This window comes from Parasteatoda tepidariorum, chromosome 6, assembly GCF_043381705.1.
Source record: "Parasteatoda tepidariorum isolate YZ-2023 chromosome 6, CAS_Ptep_4.0, whole genome shotgun sequence".
Taxonomy (NCBI): Eukaryota; Metazoa; Arthropoda; class Arachnida; order Araneae; family Theridiidae; genus Parasteatoda; species Parasteatoda tepidariorum.
Window position 1 is genome coordinate 46,152,343 of NC_092209.1, and position 16,309 is coordinate 46,168,651.

At 27.4% G+C, this 16,309-nt stretch overlaps 1 protein-coding gene across 1 annotated transcript in view; it reads left to right on the forward strand.

Annotated features, from left to right (window-relative positions):
- The first annotated feature begins 11,446 nt into the window (after positions 1–11,446).
- Positions 11,447–16,309, forward strand: part of LOC107440650 (uncharacterized) — a 173,189-nt gene continuing 168,326 nt past the window's right edge. The window contains exon 1 of the mRNA XM_071182324.1: positions 11,447–11,684. The gene's annotated coding sequence lies outside the window, so the exon portion shown is untranslated. The remainder of the gene's footprint in view (positions 11,685–16,309) is intronic.

Consider the following 16,309-nt stretch of genomic DNA (forward strand, 5'->3'; position numbering starts at 1 on the left):
TACTTTCCACTAATCAAAATTTTTTAGTAAGAAAACTAATATTTTATTGAACAATTAACAGTTTTTTTTTGTGGTATATGACTTGAAAAAAGTTGAAACCATAAGCAAAATAGTTTACTTTTCTTAGTTTATTTTTTTTCTCAAAAAGCTTTGATATAAATCCGCAGGATAAAGATAACTTCTTGATTCTCGTTTTTTTTTCCGGTAAATTTTCGTTTTCAGAAAAATCGGGGGCTATTAGCCGTATATTGTTACTCACTTAACTACAGTAGATATAAAAAATCGGAAGTTAAGAATTTGCATTCATAAAGCTTACTAGTTAATATCAAGGTTAAATGACATTTCTAGTCTATAAAAATTTCTTTTTTAGTCTATAAAAATTACTTTTTAGTCTATAAAAATTACTTTTTTAGTCTATAAAAATCACTTTTTAGTCTATAAAAATTACTTTTTAGTCTATAAAAATTACTTTTTTAGTCTATTTTTTTGTTGAAATAAGTTTATAAGTTCAATAGTTGTAATAAGTTGTATAAGTTTAAAAACGTTATATATTATAAGGGGATCGCGTGAATGTTGCGACAAATGTTTAGAGGAGTATCAACATTGAAAGTATCAGTGTCAAGATTGAAATTGTATAGCAAACAATGCCCGCAAATGTCGTTGTACGCGGTTAGGAGTGCTTCCCTATTATGACCTGTTCATAAGCGCAAGAAGAAACAGCTCATAATAGGGAAAGTATTCCTAGCGGCGTATTCACAGAATATAAACATAAAACGTTTCCAGGCATTGATTCCCATGTAATTTCAATCCTTAGGATGTGCCCTAATTTCCCTTTGCAACATTTATGCTACCGCTTGTAACATATAATATATAACCTTGTAATGTATAACGTTTTCAAAAAATAGACTAAAAAGGTAATTAAAAAAAGCTATAGCCTTTAGAGAAAAACCGATTGCAGATTTAAATTAGTGATACGAAAGTATCTAAGGTTGGATAAATCTCATGCAAAATAATAATAATAACAAATTCTTCCAGTTTTATTATCTGGATTAACAGTTGTATTCTGTGAGCTTTTCTTTGTCCAATCATTTTTATTTGCATTAATTGCCGAATAAAAACTCCCTCGATATAAAATTACATCTATCGCATCGCTTGCTTTTAAGAAATAATGTTTTTTAGAACATTAAACAAACAATTACTTTGTTTTTGAAAAGTAGTCTTGAGCAAATTAAGGAATTAAAGTGATCTGAATAATCTTGTTTGAAATAAATTAAATAAGCAACATGAATTTTGTGTATTGTGTATTTCCATTCTTGCGTGGATGGGAACTTGAAATGTTTACAATTATTTTAGAACTCAAATGGAAATAAATTACTTCTTGCAAATGTTTTTGATTATGCATGGAAGTTGTTTATGAAAATCACGCAAAGTTAACACAAAAGTAATTACCTTTAGCATTTTTTACTTCCTTTTTTCAAACATGAATATTATCTCTTTTTTTTAATGGATTTCGTAGTCTAAGAAATCTAAAATATAAACTTTTGAATTCATTTTAATATTGTTTTCTGCATTACATGTTTTCTTTCATTTCACTAAATTGAAAAATATATAATTTTCGATTTTAATAGTTAAAAAAATATGTTACCAACAAAACTGAAAATCCAGCATTGTATACAATGCCCGGTCAAAAATTAAATGTTCACTCAGTGCCTAAGCGTTATACGCAATATTGCATGAAAAACAAACAAAATAAGATATATAATTATTGAAGTTATACTTCTTATGCGACTTCCAACAAGGTTGCGTTAAACGTTTAACGCTACATTTTTATTGGCCGGGAAATCACGTGGTAGGATCCAGTTTTCCCTCATTCATTTCCATATTGTTTTGGTTCTCACTAGCATAAAAATAATAAAAGTATTGTTTTTCTATAAATGTTTTTTTAGTTTTATTTGATACACATATATTTAATAGGATAGTATTTTTTATTTTCAAATTCAGTGGATAACAATTGTAAAAAATGAGTGAAAACAATCCCACGGACAATGCGACGGATTTAAGGTTATGTCAAGGTACGTCTCTTATGAATATCAATTGATTGTTTCTCTTCTGAAATTACATTATGACGCATTCACATACATTATTAATACAAATACATTTTCCATGGCGAGACGATGAGGCAACCACAAGCACTTCCACTGGTTCAAGAGGTCCACGAGGGAAAAATGCACAATATTACCGTGATTACAGAGCACTGAAGCGAGCGGAGCAGTAAAAAGAGTCGTTGAATAGAACTAGTGATCCTTCTACGACTGCTGATTCTTCTACAATTAACGTCGCAGGTTACGAAGTTTAACTTCTTCCGCGCGGAGGGACTCCACGCACTATTTTTTTTAATATTTTTAATTAGTATTTTAATTACAATTGAATAATATTTGTTGAAAAGCAATTTGTTCACAAAACAAAAATATGTCATGTCACGGTTTTAGTAATATGCTAAATCTAAGTTAAGTAAGAGACGTAAGTGAGAAAGAATTATATTTTAGCGAATTCACTGTGCTATACAGCGTTGTAATAAACTTCACATTAATTAACATTCTAACGTATGTGGAAAAGCTTAGCTCAACTTTAGCACGCCATCTTGTTTATAAGTGATGAATACGCGCTTTTCATTTTCACAAAACTGTGGCTATCGATGATTTGCATCATTTTCAAAATAAGTGTAGACAGCGCTGGCTTTAGATAAGCTAAACTTGACCTAACAGTTATGAGTAACAGTTGCAAACCCACAGCAGCTATAAAAATAGCATATTATTTGCAAAAAAGCATCATTTTATATTATGTCGGAGTTTTCGAAAAACAGCCTTAATAAACTTTATTTATAAAGGCAGAGTTCCGCCGGAAGAAGCTTGATTATTTAGAGTCCTGTTGCCGAAAAAAATTGGGAACCACTGCTTGATGATTTAGAGCTAAATTTGAAACCCAGATTTAATATTGATTTATTTTTTAATACAATAATTTCAAAACTTTCATATAATTTTAGCGCAACATCAGTTTACACTAGAACTATAAAATGGCTGTTTATCTATAAAATTAAAATAAGTGTGCAGTGATAATGCGTGTGTGAGTCTGTGTACCGTTCTAATAACTCTAGAACAGTTTGGGCAAGCTTTCTGAAATTTACATAGCGGCTGCAGGGGGTAACTTTGTCCCCCGATCTAAAAATATAGTGTCTAAAAATTTCACTTTTTTGTTAGGGAGAGACGCTAGAAAAATGAATTTTTCTCATTGGTTTAACATTAGCCATTGTTATACATTAAACTGCAAACGACTCTTTCTTTTCAAGCATTTAAAAAACTATCAGCGACGTTTTATGGCTATTTAAGCAAAATAGTAGTTTAATACAAGTTCTTTATTATTTATAGTATGCGGGCTACGTCATTGAATGAGTATTTCTAAAGTTATCTAAAGCCGCGTGTTTATTATTTTTATATTTAGTTTAATCGGAACACTTTTCAAAGGGTTAAGCTATTTAAAATCAACGGTATTGGAATTAAAAATAAATTAAAATTTTGCGCTAAACAGCAAATTTAATGTTTGAGAAGTACTCGTTTCGTACATTGAGAAGTACGTTTCGGAGGGCCGTAAGAAAACAACACTGACGTATGCTGGCTTAATTTCGGTACTAGGTACTGCTGGTTTTGTGGTAATAGGTTCCTTACAGCTCCCTCTCCTCCCAAAGGGAAAGTACCGGAAAAAATTTCTCGCTAGCTGTAACTTTTTACAAATAAGAGTTAACATCTTGCCACATGGATATAGTCAATCTTTCTTTCGATTTGATAAACTTCTAAGAACGTGTTTTGCTAAATCTTATAACGTATAGTCACCAATTAGAGCAATAAATAATAATAAAAAGAAACCAATTTCGAAATTTTTTAGATTTATTAATTATGTCGAAACATTTCCTTCATTTTTCTACTTATCATGGTTAATACCGATTTATTGATTAAATACTATTTTTTGACCTCAAAAAAAGAACGGTCTTCCAGCTACTAATATAGTTTTAATTCCTAAAATTAAGATAAATATATATTTTTTTAAGAAATTCCAGCTATATTTAATTACTGTATTTATTATAACATTAAATTCCTGTCTTTACTACATCTCGCTTCATCAGATATAGAATAGGTCAAGTCAGTCAGAAGAACATATTTATTATAAAAACAAAGCGAAAAAATAAGTATCATTTATCAAATTTCCGTTTAGGTCAAGTAAAGTTATGATTTATTCGTATCGTGCAATAGTAGTAAGGTGTTAAATGTGTGGGAGATATTATCCAGGAACGATTGGTCAAGGATAAAAAATGATTTATCAAGTTAATTTTCTTAGTATTTTTGTTCCCCAAAAGGGTAAAAATATTATTTTGGAGAAAATTTACTTAACAGATAATGTGATATGATAATATTCAATAAATATTATTTTAATGGTATTTTTTTAAACAGAAATTAAAATCTAATAAATACATCTTACAAACGATTTCTGTATGATTAAGATTCTATATATCTAGAAAGTATATCACTAAAATTATATAATATTAATAATGTATTGTTAAAATTATATATTATCAAAAATATATTAATAAAATTTTATATTATTAATGATCTATCACAAAAATTTTACATTATTAATAACCTATTACTAAAATTACACATTATTAATATTATGTTACTTATTAATAATACGTTATTGAAATTACATATTATAAATATTATATTACTACATATTATATTATTAAAAAATATATTATTAATAATATATATCTAAAATTATATATTACTAAAAACATAATACCAAAATTTTTTAATTAAAAATATATAACCTAAACTATATGTTATTCAAAGTGTTCTACAACTACATACATAATTAACAAAACGTTTCGAAATTCGGCCGATAAATTGAGAGCGGCAAGAAAGACATGAAGTGGTTGAAAATTTACCATAGGACGTGGGGTAGCAAATCGCATGAAAATCAAGAAAGAAAAAAAACCCTAATTCAGGTTTCAAACTCAAGATGAGAAAACAACTATTAAATATATTACAATCTTACTGAATACATAAAGACTTATTTGAACACTTGACGTCATTGGTTTGTCTACAACGACGTAAAAATAATTCCCAAACGTGCTTGAAGATGCCAGATATGTTTTAATATCTGCCGAAGCGATGACAATTCACACTATATGAAATACTCTGATGTTTTCACCTGCGTGGTATAAAGTAGAGATTTAAGATATATTCATAGAAAATATAGACCAGAGTTGAGATCTGGTGAACCAGGAGGCTATACATCGGATCACATGCATCCAGTTTTAGTGATTTTTACTCTCTCGATCTGGTTTGCGACACTTTTTTCTGTGAAAGCTTTTCATCCTTATAATGGCTTTTATCATTCCACTGAATTTGTTTGTCGAATTTAGGAGAACACAGCAAATTATTAAAAAATATATATTTTTAAAAGAGTATGTATGCTATTAAAAATTGTTATAATTACTATGATTATTGCATTTCATATATTTTATAGTTATTATTTTTATATTTTTCATTTTATAATTTTAAAGTATTAAAAATAATTTGATATCAAAGAAGTGGGAAAAAAATTACATAATCTCTTTTGTTATAGCTATATCTTTAAACATTTTGCAATTATTATAAAATATTATTTTTAAGTTATCGAGGAGATTTTATGTTTACGTATTGTTTATTTCTTTTCCTATTCAACCTATTACGTCTTGAGAAGTTTCAAGTTCCTGGAAACATCAAAAACATTCTTTTCACAATATATGTTCTCGAAAATTCAACAAAAGGAAATCTCACAAAATCCTGCATGTATCAATGAAAGAAAAAAAAAATGCTAGTTTTTCTGCCTATTATTTCTATTTAATACTATACATATATATATATATTTCATATTTCTATCTATTTTTGCAAGCAGCATACATATGTTAATATACGTAAATACTTATTTGCGCAATAGACAATTTTTTAAGTAATAATGCTTAAATATGTAAAAGGACAAATATTCAAAGAATAAAAAAACGTCGTCTAAAAAATTTTGTTTATTATTATTTGTGGGGACTTTCTTCTCTTGTATTCGCATTTTATGTTTTTGTTCAGAAATACATTTCAAATAAAAAAAATAAATATTTAAGATTTTAAATGATAATGCAATCTTAGAATATGAATTGATTATGGAGGCAAAAATTTCAAGATTTTAAATCCCTTAAAACCATAAGAAAGTAAGAGGTTTGATGTTGGCGTAGAAATTAAAATTTTCTTTAATCATACATGCAAATTTTGTTAAACGACATGTATCAATTTCAATAAATATTTTCAAGCAAATTTTCTCAGTTTTTACTGTTGTTGTCCAATAGATTGTTTTGTTCTTTAAAATCAGATGAAGTCAAAATATTTATTGTACAACTTTAAAACATTTTATAGGCGCTTCACAAACGTAGCAAAAACGTTTTAGGCTCATTAAAAGTTTCCACTCTTATATAAGATTATGGGGTAGAACACTGAAAAACGCAACGCTTTTCAACCAAATGCGTCGTTTAGTGCCCCGTTGATGCAATAGAATTATCTTATAGTTTGCGATTTGGTAGAATGAAGAGAAAGAAAGAAAATAGAAAGAATTATAGGAAGAAAAAAAAGGTCACAGAATAATTTTATTTGGTATAATGCAATAAAAATTGACCCCGTGGTGGCTCAGGGGATAGAGCGTTCGTCTATAAAATAAATAAGCTGAATTGTGGTTTTCAGAATAAAACGGTTATAAACGTTGACAATAATTAACAGGGAAACATAATTCCTCCTTGAGTTTGGATATTTTTTTGATTGGAAAGCTTGATGAGAAATACTTATGAATTTTTTTATAATTGCTTATGCTTTTTATAATTTATTCAATACATTGCAAATTTCTGCTGAAAATATAGTATAGTTTTGCTACTTTTTTCATTGGCATTACATAAATAATTTCATACTAACAACCAAAATGTTAAATAAATTATGGATTAATGATAGAATAAAAATAAAGTTATAGCTGTTTAAAAATAAATCCGATCTCTTGGAGCCCTGTTATTCTCCCAAGTAACTCTAGGGTTCCGTTGAACATGTTTTGGGAACCGCTGTTATAACCCCTTGACATACGAAGACGTCTGGGAGACGTCATTTGTTTCTTATGTGAAAACAATAATTGACGTGTCTCAGACGTCTTCAACACAACTTTGCCAACTTGCTCCGGACAGCAAATAAATAAGTGGTAGTTTATCAGTTGTGATTCTTGGTTTAGTAAATACAATTTAGTAGATTTTATCCACCTCAATTTCTGAATAATTCGTAGGCTTACATAATTCACCATTTTATGTCATGCTATACCTTTTAAAAAGCAATCAAAAATAGTCAAGTATTTGCGAAATTTAGTTTGTAGTTATCTACCGTTTTTTATAAAAATTATTTTGTCGTGTCCGGTAGCAGTTGGCATCGCACATTATATTGTTTTAAAAGGATGTGTCAGAGGGTGAAACCATTTAGAACGTCTAGATTAATTTTAATTTTGTCAGTAAACATAAGTTTACGCCATAAATTTACCATTACATTATTACATAAAGCAAACTTTAAACTTTCTAGAGAGTGTTGTATTATCAAATTAAGCTTTATTTTTCAATTTGAAAAATTATAAATACTTACAATTTTTTTCCAATATTTAATATTTTTCTAAATGTTAGATGAAGTTACAGTGAGGATTTACATGCTGTTGAAGTTGTAAATTCATTAATCACTACTTTAATGATACTACGTTGACAATGGGAAGGTAATTTATATTTTTCTACCTGTAACCGATCAAAAGCCGTGCACAATGGTTTCAGACATTTGTATTCTATCAGATGTTTATTTTTCCCTCATGTCACTTTCTATATAATTTCACAAAAATAATTAATCATTATAAGTAATTAATAATTTCTCATTCTTCTTTATATCGCAATAGTTTGACTTTAAACATTTAAAAAAAAAAGACTCAGACAAAATTTTGATTTAACAAATTAAAACTGTAAGTCCGGCAAATTTCATGTTTTTGCAGTTAAAATACTTTTGTCGGCTTATCAGGTTGACTTTTCTGATTTTCACAAAAAAGTCGTCTCTAACTTTTTTATCAGCTCCTTATTTTTATCAAAACATGTTTGATTTTTATCAAAACAAAACCTTATGTTTGATTTTGATTTTTATGTTTGATTTTTATCAAAACAAAACCTTATGTTTGATTTTTATCAAAACAAAAAGAATTATCTTTTTCAGTTTTTCTAACGTATTCTTTAATAAATAATCCAAAGATAAGAATGATAATTAAATGATAATAAATTTTAAATTTTTCTATAAATTTACCTCTGGAAATTTTTTGAACGCAAATAAAGTTTTTAAGTCATCACGTACATTTTTCAGCTTCAATTTTTTGGAATTATTCATTTAAATAATCCAGAACTTAAAAAATTATTAATCTGTAGCAATAATATTTATACAAAAAATATATGTGGTGGTCTCAAACATTCTTCCAATACTATATGTGCATTAGAATTTCAAAAAGTACAGTGTGAAGAAAAAAACGTATCAGCCTAAATAACTTTTGATCTATTGATCTGATTTTCACGTGCTAGGGCTCAATCTTAATGGTCCAACAGGTTGACCTAAAATGCTAATTAGTTAGTGCAAATGATGTTTTAAGTTTTTAACGCCAAAACGGACTTTCTCTGACCAAACATGCCTTTTTATTGACGAATTTGGATTTCTGACCCGCCAAAATACAGCGGGTTTCTGAACTCTGGGAGTTTAGTGAGGAAAACGGTACAAATATGGGATCCCAGTTACTTTTAGCGTACATCCTCCTGATATATCGCGAATTCTTCAAGCGAATCGCAAAAATGTTTGCACACAACTTTAAAACTTGTTTATCAAACGCATAAAATATAATCAAACGCAAAAAATAATTTTAAATAAATATTTATTATTTTCTTATTATTTAATAATAATCGAAAAAATTTTAAGTTGTACGATATAAAATTTTTAACATTTTTAGCATAAAATTTTTAACATGCGTTTTATATGTCAAAATACAAACTTCAAACGAAATCGGTAAAATATTTCGTGAGAAATAGAATCTGACTTTTTAAAAATTGTTTTCTTAGGAATTATTCGACCGATTTCATTCAAATAAGTTTGTAGTTCATTATATCAAGTTACATTCTTTAGAAAGATGCAAAAATTTATAAATTTTGCCGTTCAAAATTTTTCCGCTATTATTAAATAAAATAATTAAAAATAAATAAATTATTATTTAAACTGATTTTGTTTTTCATTAAATAATCTTTGGATGAACGAACTTTAATTGCAAATATTTTTTGCAAAATTTTTCGATTCTCTTAAAAATTTCGCAAAATTAGAGGGTCTAAAGTTTGGACCTCTCTCCTATCGGGGCTCTTTTTACCAGATCGCGGTTACCCTCTATATTTTGAGGGTCCGAAATCCAAATCCGTCGGGAAAAAAAAGGTAGGCATTTTCAAAAAAGTACGTTTTTGTGACTAATTTCGTAATTGAATATTTCTTCCGTGCACTAATTATTTAGTATATTATTAGTTATTATTATATATATTTATTATATTATATATTATAAATATATTTTATAATGTATATATGTATTATATATATTATATACTATATTATATTTATTATATTATAATATGTATATTATTAGTTGACTGATTTCGTAATTTAATATTTCTTCTGTGCACTAATTAATTAGTATATTTGAGTCATGCTCCTCATACCGTGTGATTGAATCCTAGTACGGGAAGATACGATCATTAGATGAAAAATTATTCAAGGTGACTCTTTTTTTTTGGAAGGAGTATCACTTTTTTATCACTCAACGTATCACTTTTTTTTAGAAGTAGTATCGTCCCTAAGTGGTAGATTGTGAAAACGAGCATAGTTTTTGTGGAATATCTGTTCTTCAAATTTAATCCACATCATGAACTAATCTCTATTGAGTATTGTTGAAGAGTTTCATTGTGAATTGAGTGAAAAAAAGGACTTTTAAAAGCTCGTAAGCTCGTTGTATTGACGACACAGCAACTGATCCTTAAACAATTTTCCTTCGTGGTTTTTGTATATTCATGGTTCATGGTTTTGACGTTTCAGGAAGTAAATAAGAAAGGTTATCTGACTTTTTCTTTTAAATTTTTTTTGTCATACTAAACAATAAACTTGAAAATGTTAAATCGAACTAAAACATGATTTTTACGTTTTTCCATGTGCGCACTTGGCTGAAATGATTTTACAGAGTTTTTTGCTATATTCTGTTTTCACATGTTCCTAAATCGCACATTTTAAGATGCATCTTAATATTTGTGAAAATTAAGAAAAACAAAATACATTAGAAACCGTGACAAATACTTAATTGTGAAAAAGGTGAAAATTTTACAAAAATGTTGTTTAATTCAAAAGAATATTGTTCAAGGTCAATTACAAAAGAAGAATTAAAGAAATTAATATCAGATAATCATTGACCTGTCAGTTGAAATTGACATTTATTTTTAATAATCACTTTTTACATTCTTTCGGCTTATTTAACAATCAAAATGATTAAGTTGTTTTTAATGACATCTTCATTGATATAACTCCGATGGAAATACTAAACATATGATATGATATAAATACGATTTAGTGACCTCTAGCGTGTATAATTTAATTAACGCATTTTTAGCAAATATTCAAAAATATTCATTGCATTAACAAGAACAAAATATTACGTAAAACATGAATATAAATATATATATATTGAGATATTGATATTTTGAGCTGTGTCCATTTTTGCACGCACGCATTTTGAACTGTGTCCATTATTGTAAATACGCGTTTTGAGCTGTGTCCGTGTTTGAAAACAAGTATTTCGAGTTGTGTCCATTTTCGTAAACCCACATTTTGAGCTGTGTCCAGATTTAAAAACTCACAAACGCTATGTTTTAAACTTTCGTATTTTGTAATACAGTACTTATTTTGGAAATGAGTAACAATTTTCTTAAAAGCTTTGTTTGTTCAAGCAAACCTTGAACAAACAAAAGGCTATTTCTACGAAAATCTCTCAACACTCCAACACCTTAAATCTACTTAATTATCAGATTATTTTGTCTTCTGTGTAAACAAAGACGCCTCACCTCGAAATTATATTCATTTTAGCAGCTGTCATGGTTTTGTCAAGAATCATCTGCATCGCTTAGCAGAATTATATACTTTGTGAAAATTTTCAAAAAGTCGCCAAATGGGCGATAAATAAACAAGTAGAACTTAAAGGCAACCCTACAGAATCTGCCTTTCGAAAAGTGGATGAGTGTTTTGGAAGCGGCAGATACAATTCTACCGTTCATGAATCTAGGTTGTCTTGGAATCAGGTGGAAATTTAAAGAGAGAGGTGTTGATGAAAGAAAATTTTCTTTTTTATCCGCGCGGATAAAAGACCGGGAGATTTGATTTTTTCACCACCCCTCCATTGTATTCCGCGGAAATATTTATAAGTGTTATGTGCCATTGTTATGCATGGAATTATTTTTATGTGGCTTTATGAAATAGGAAGAAGCTGTAAGTTTTCATTATTTATCTTTTGTATTTGTTAAATTTTGAGATAAATTAAGGAAAAACGCTGATGATTTCATTGACATTTGATAATATTTTTTCGAAATTATCATAGCGCGTGTTTTATTACATTATAAAGATGAAAGACTCTTAAAATTTTCGGAGAAAAAGACTTTTTAGAGATATTTTTTCTAATGGGTACACTAATAAATACACGTAGTCTCTCTCTTTAACAAAATCGATCGGTTTTAGTTGAAAAATTACCTTTGAAGAAAACTTCGTTATAAGGAGGTTTGAGAGCTTTATATCTGTTGAAAAATTACTTTGATAGAATACTTCGTTATTAAGAGGTTGGTGAGTTTTATATTTGTTTGAGTAAATGTTACAAAAAATATACATTGTGATAAGCTCAAAATAATAAAATTATGATTTTTAATTATAAATGAAGAATTACAATTGCTAAATTACAGATAGTAAATTAGTTAAAAATCAATACTTTTTATTGAATCAATAAAACACTAAATGGGGAACATAATTCAACAATTTATTTTTCCAAAATAAGTTTGCCTTTCATGATAGTAAATTTTCATGAAAATGTTCATATTTTAAGTGAGTTTTAAACTTATTTGAGTAAATGTTACAAAAAATCTACATTGTGATAAGTTCAAAATAATTAAGTCATGACTTTTAATGAAGCATTACAATTGCTAAATTACAGATTGTAAATTAGTTAAAAATCAATACTTTTTATTGAATCAATGAAACACTAAAAGGTGAACATAATTCAACAATTTATTTTTCTAAAATAAGTTTGCATTTCATGATACTAAATTTTCATGAAAATTTCATATTTTTAGTGAGTTTTATACTTATTTGAGTAAATGTTACAAGAAATCTACATTGTGATAAGTTCGAAATAATTAAGTCATGACTTTTAATGAAGTATTACAATTGCTAAATTACAGATTGTAAATTAGTTAAAAATCAATACTTTTTATTGAATCAATAAAACACTAAATGGGGAATATAATTCAACAATTTATTTTTCTAGAAAAAGCATTTCATGATGGTAAATTTTCATGAAATTTTTTATATTTTAAGAGGGAATTAAAAACAGAATCTGGCGTAGACTAACTTTTTTCAAAAATGACTGAAAAAAATAAATAAATAAACGTCAGAAAAATTCCATAAATGACGCAAATTAAAAACGTTAACGCCTGAAAATTTCGTCTTTAGATGAAGACTACTTAGTTATATGGAGAATATTTTAAATGTAACTTAATGTCCCCGGTTATAAATTTCATTACAAGAAAAAAATTAGGGGTTGAGATGCTTCGTTGTAGTGAGATTCTACTGTAATAATTTAATAGTCTTTGCTTTTCAGATAAATTTATTATGTATTAGTATCTTATATCTGAAGAATAGTCTTAAAAATCTAATCTTTAGACCCAAAATATCTAGTTTTCGTACGTATAATATATATATATATATTACCTTTATTGAAAATAACAGATTGCATCTCATAAATGTTGTTTCTATTCCAGGTAACAGTGTTTTTTAATATAAAAAAAATTGAAGAATAGCAAGCGAAAAATAATCAGAAAAGGAGGATTTGATTTAAATGTTAATAATCAAAATTTGAAGGAAAATAATAAAAAAAATGAGACGAAAACTAACAAGTTATATGCATACTTTTGTTAGGCAAAAAATGAAAGAAGGGACGGGACGTAGTTTTGGAAAACAAATGCTTCTCGAGGTTTGCAAAAGCTTATAAACCCGCAATATTTTTTTATTTTTTTCACTTCTCATTTAAATTTAAATGATCTATTAAAGATTGTGTAGATAAATTTATGTTAAAACATTGAAACTAGATTTTTGTGAATTTACGATGGTATTTTCAAGTAATAGAAATAATAGTTATTACAACGGAATGAAAAAATGGAAAGTAATTAACGAATAATGTTTCTATCATTTATCATAAACATATAAAAATTAAGAATTTTTTTTATGATGTCATAAAGGTTTTTTGAGAAACACATACAAAACTAAACTTAAACGAAGAATAAGGAACAGGTAAATTTGATTAATATTTCACTTTTTTATGTATTTAATTTTAATTGCTTTAATTGAGGTCTATGCTTTAAAACCTATCTTTGATATTTAAATTTCAAAAGAAGAGAGAAAAAGGAAGAAAAAAGATATTACGGAGTATTTTATGTTTTGAAAAAAAAGCAAATTTTTTTTTTTTTTACAGGAATTGGAGTTCTTTGAAATCTTTTTATGACAATGCAATAAAAAACCGAAAACACTAATTATTTCAAGACTATTTCTTAGCATTTTGGTTGTCACGTAAATTTCTTTTAAGGATTATTTCACCATGAATAGCTAGGAATGTCTATTGGAAAAAAACTAACAGTTATATGAATCTTATTTTTTATATCAAGAAGCATTTCTTCAAAAATTTAAAATAATAAATTAAGCGTCTTAAAAAAATTGATTGCTTGAAACACTCAACTTAGTACATACATTCTGTTTACAAAATACGAGGAAATAAATAAAAATAATACAACAAATTTGATTAAAAATTAATTAGAAATTAAACAAAGGGAGTTCTTTTTATTAAATTCGCTCAAAATTGTTAATGGGCTCAGAAAACCGAAGTGTAACATTAAAAATTTGAGTGCTTTTAGTTTTGAGATGGAGATGGTTTTGTGGCAAAACGCATACTTTATTAAAAAGGTCCTGCTTACGTCAAATCATGAAATATCTACCCTCAAAATTTTGTTTATTTTTTAAATTGTGGTCTTGTGAAAAACCGCAAAAACCATTTGCTCTCCTAATTCCAAGTACTGTTTTATAATGAATATGCTTATAATTTTTTAAATGTGAACGCACTGTCGAATAAATTTTTCCGCCAGGATTCTGTTTTTGTTAATATGTCAAAAAAAAGTCCTGTATTTGTAAAATAAGGACAAAAACCACGTCTTTCATTGGGCTTTATTTTTAAAATAATGAATCAGTGACGTCATCAATAAAAATGATTGTATCTGGAAGCGTGCATTTTAAAAACGAACAATATAGTGAAGGGTTGATCTTTATTATTAAAAGTTTATGAAGGGTCCGTTAATAAAGTTCATGAAGTTAACGGAGTTCATGAAGGGTTCGTTAACAATATTTATGAAGAGACCATTAACAAAGTTAATGAAGGGTTCGATAAAAAATTTATGTAGTTAATAAAGTTTATGAAGTTAACGGAGTTCATGATGGATTCGTTAACAATATTTATGAAGAGACCATTAACGAAGTTAATGAAGGGTTCGATAAAAAATTTATGTAGTTTATAAAGTTTATGAAGTTAACAGAGTTCATGAAGGGTTCGTCAACAATATTGATGAAGAGACCATTAACAAAGTTAATGAAGGGTTCGATAAAAAATTTATGTAGTTTATAAAGTTCATGAAGTTAACGGAGTTCATGAAGGGTTCGCCAACAATATTTATGAAGAGACCATTAACAAAGTTAATGAAGGGTTCGATAAAAAATTTATATAGTTTATAAAGTTTATGAAGTTAACGGAGTTCATGAAGGGTTCGTCAACAATATTGATGAAGGGACCATTAACAAAGTTAATGAAGGGTTCGATAAAAAATTTATGTAGTTTATAAAGTTTATGAAGTTAACGGAGTTCATGAAGGGTTCGTTAACAATATTTATGAAGAGACCATTAACAAAGTTAATGAAGGGTTCGATAAAAAATTTATGTAGTTAATAAGGTTTATGAAGTTAACGGAGTTCATGAAGGGTTTGTTAAAAATATTTATGAAGAGACCATTAACAAAGTGAATGGTTCGATAAAAAAAATTTATGTAGGATCCGTTAACCAAGTTTATATAGGGTCTGTTAACAAAGTTTAAGAAGGAACCGTTAAAAAAGTTTAAGAAGGAACCGTTAACAAAGTTTATGAAGAATCCGTTAATAGATTGAAATGTTTCCTCGAATGAAACGTAAAGGAGTTGTGGAGGCCATGATATGGTTAAAATTTGCAAATGAATATTTTATAATCAATTTCAGGCTATAGTTTCAAAGAAAAATATTATTTGATGCGTACACAGTCAAATAGCTTAAAATATATAAAATATTGAAACATAAAAATGAAAATGGATTTTTTACATTTTGCCTTAAATAACTTTTCCCTTGAATTAACGTCTTGAATTTTTAGATGCAAAATGTTTCTTGAAATCTTTGAAAACTTCTTCTTGAAAACACTCGAAAAGAAATTTAATAAAGGTAATTTGAGCGCGAAGAAATAAATTCCGTGTTGACAAGCATATTTATTAACAGTTTCCTAAAAAAAAATTCCCCCATTTTTAACATGTATTAAATATTTAAAGTTGCATGCGTTTAATCTGCCGAGCTCCTTATTTTCCTAGAAATATTACTCCTGTATTAAAAATTAAGAAGGATAAGTTTAAAAAAAATTAAGTTAAGTTTTCTACGATAGATTTTAATTTCCGCAAAAGTATGAGTTCTACGTAAAGTGAAGTATTTTTTTTTTTTTTTTTACATATGTTTTGACTTTAGAGAATATCTTAACTTTTTTCTTGCTCTATGTTTATGTTTACGCGATTTTT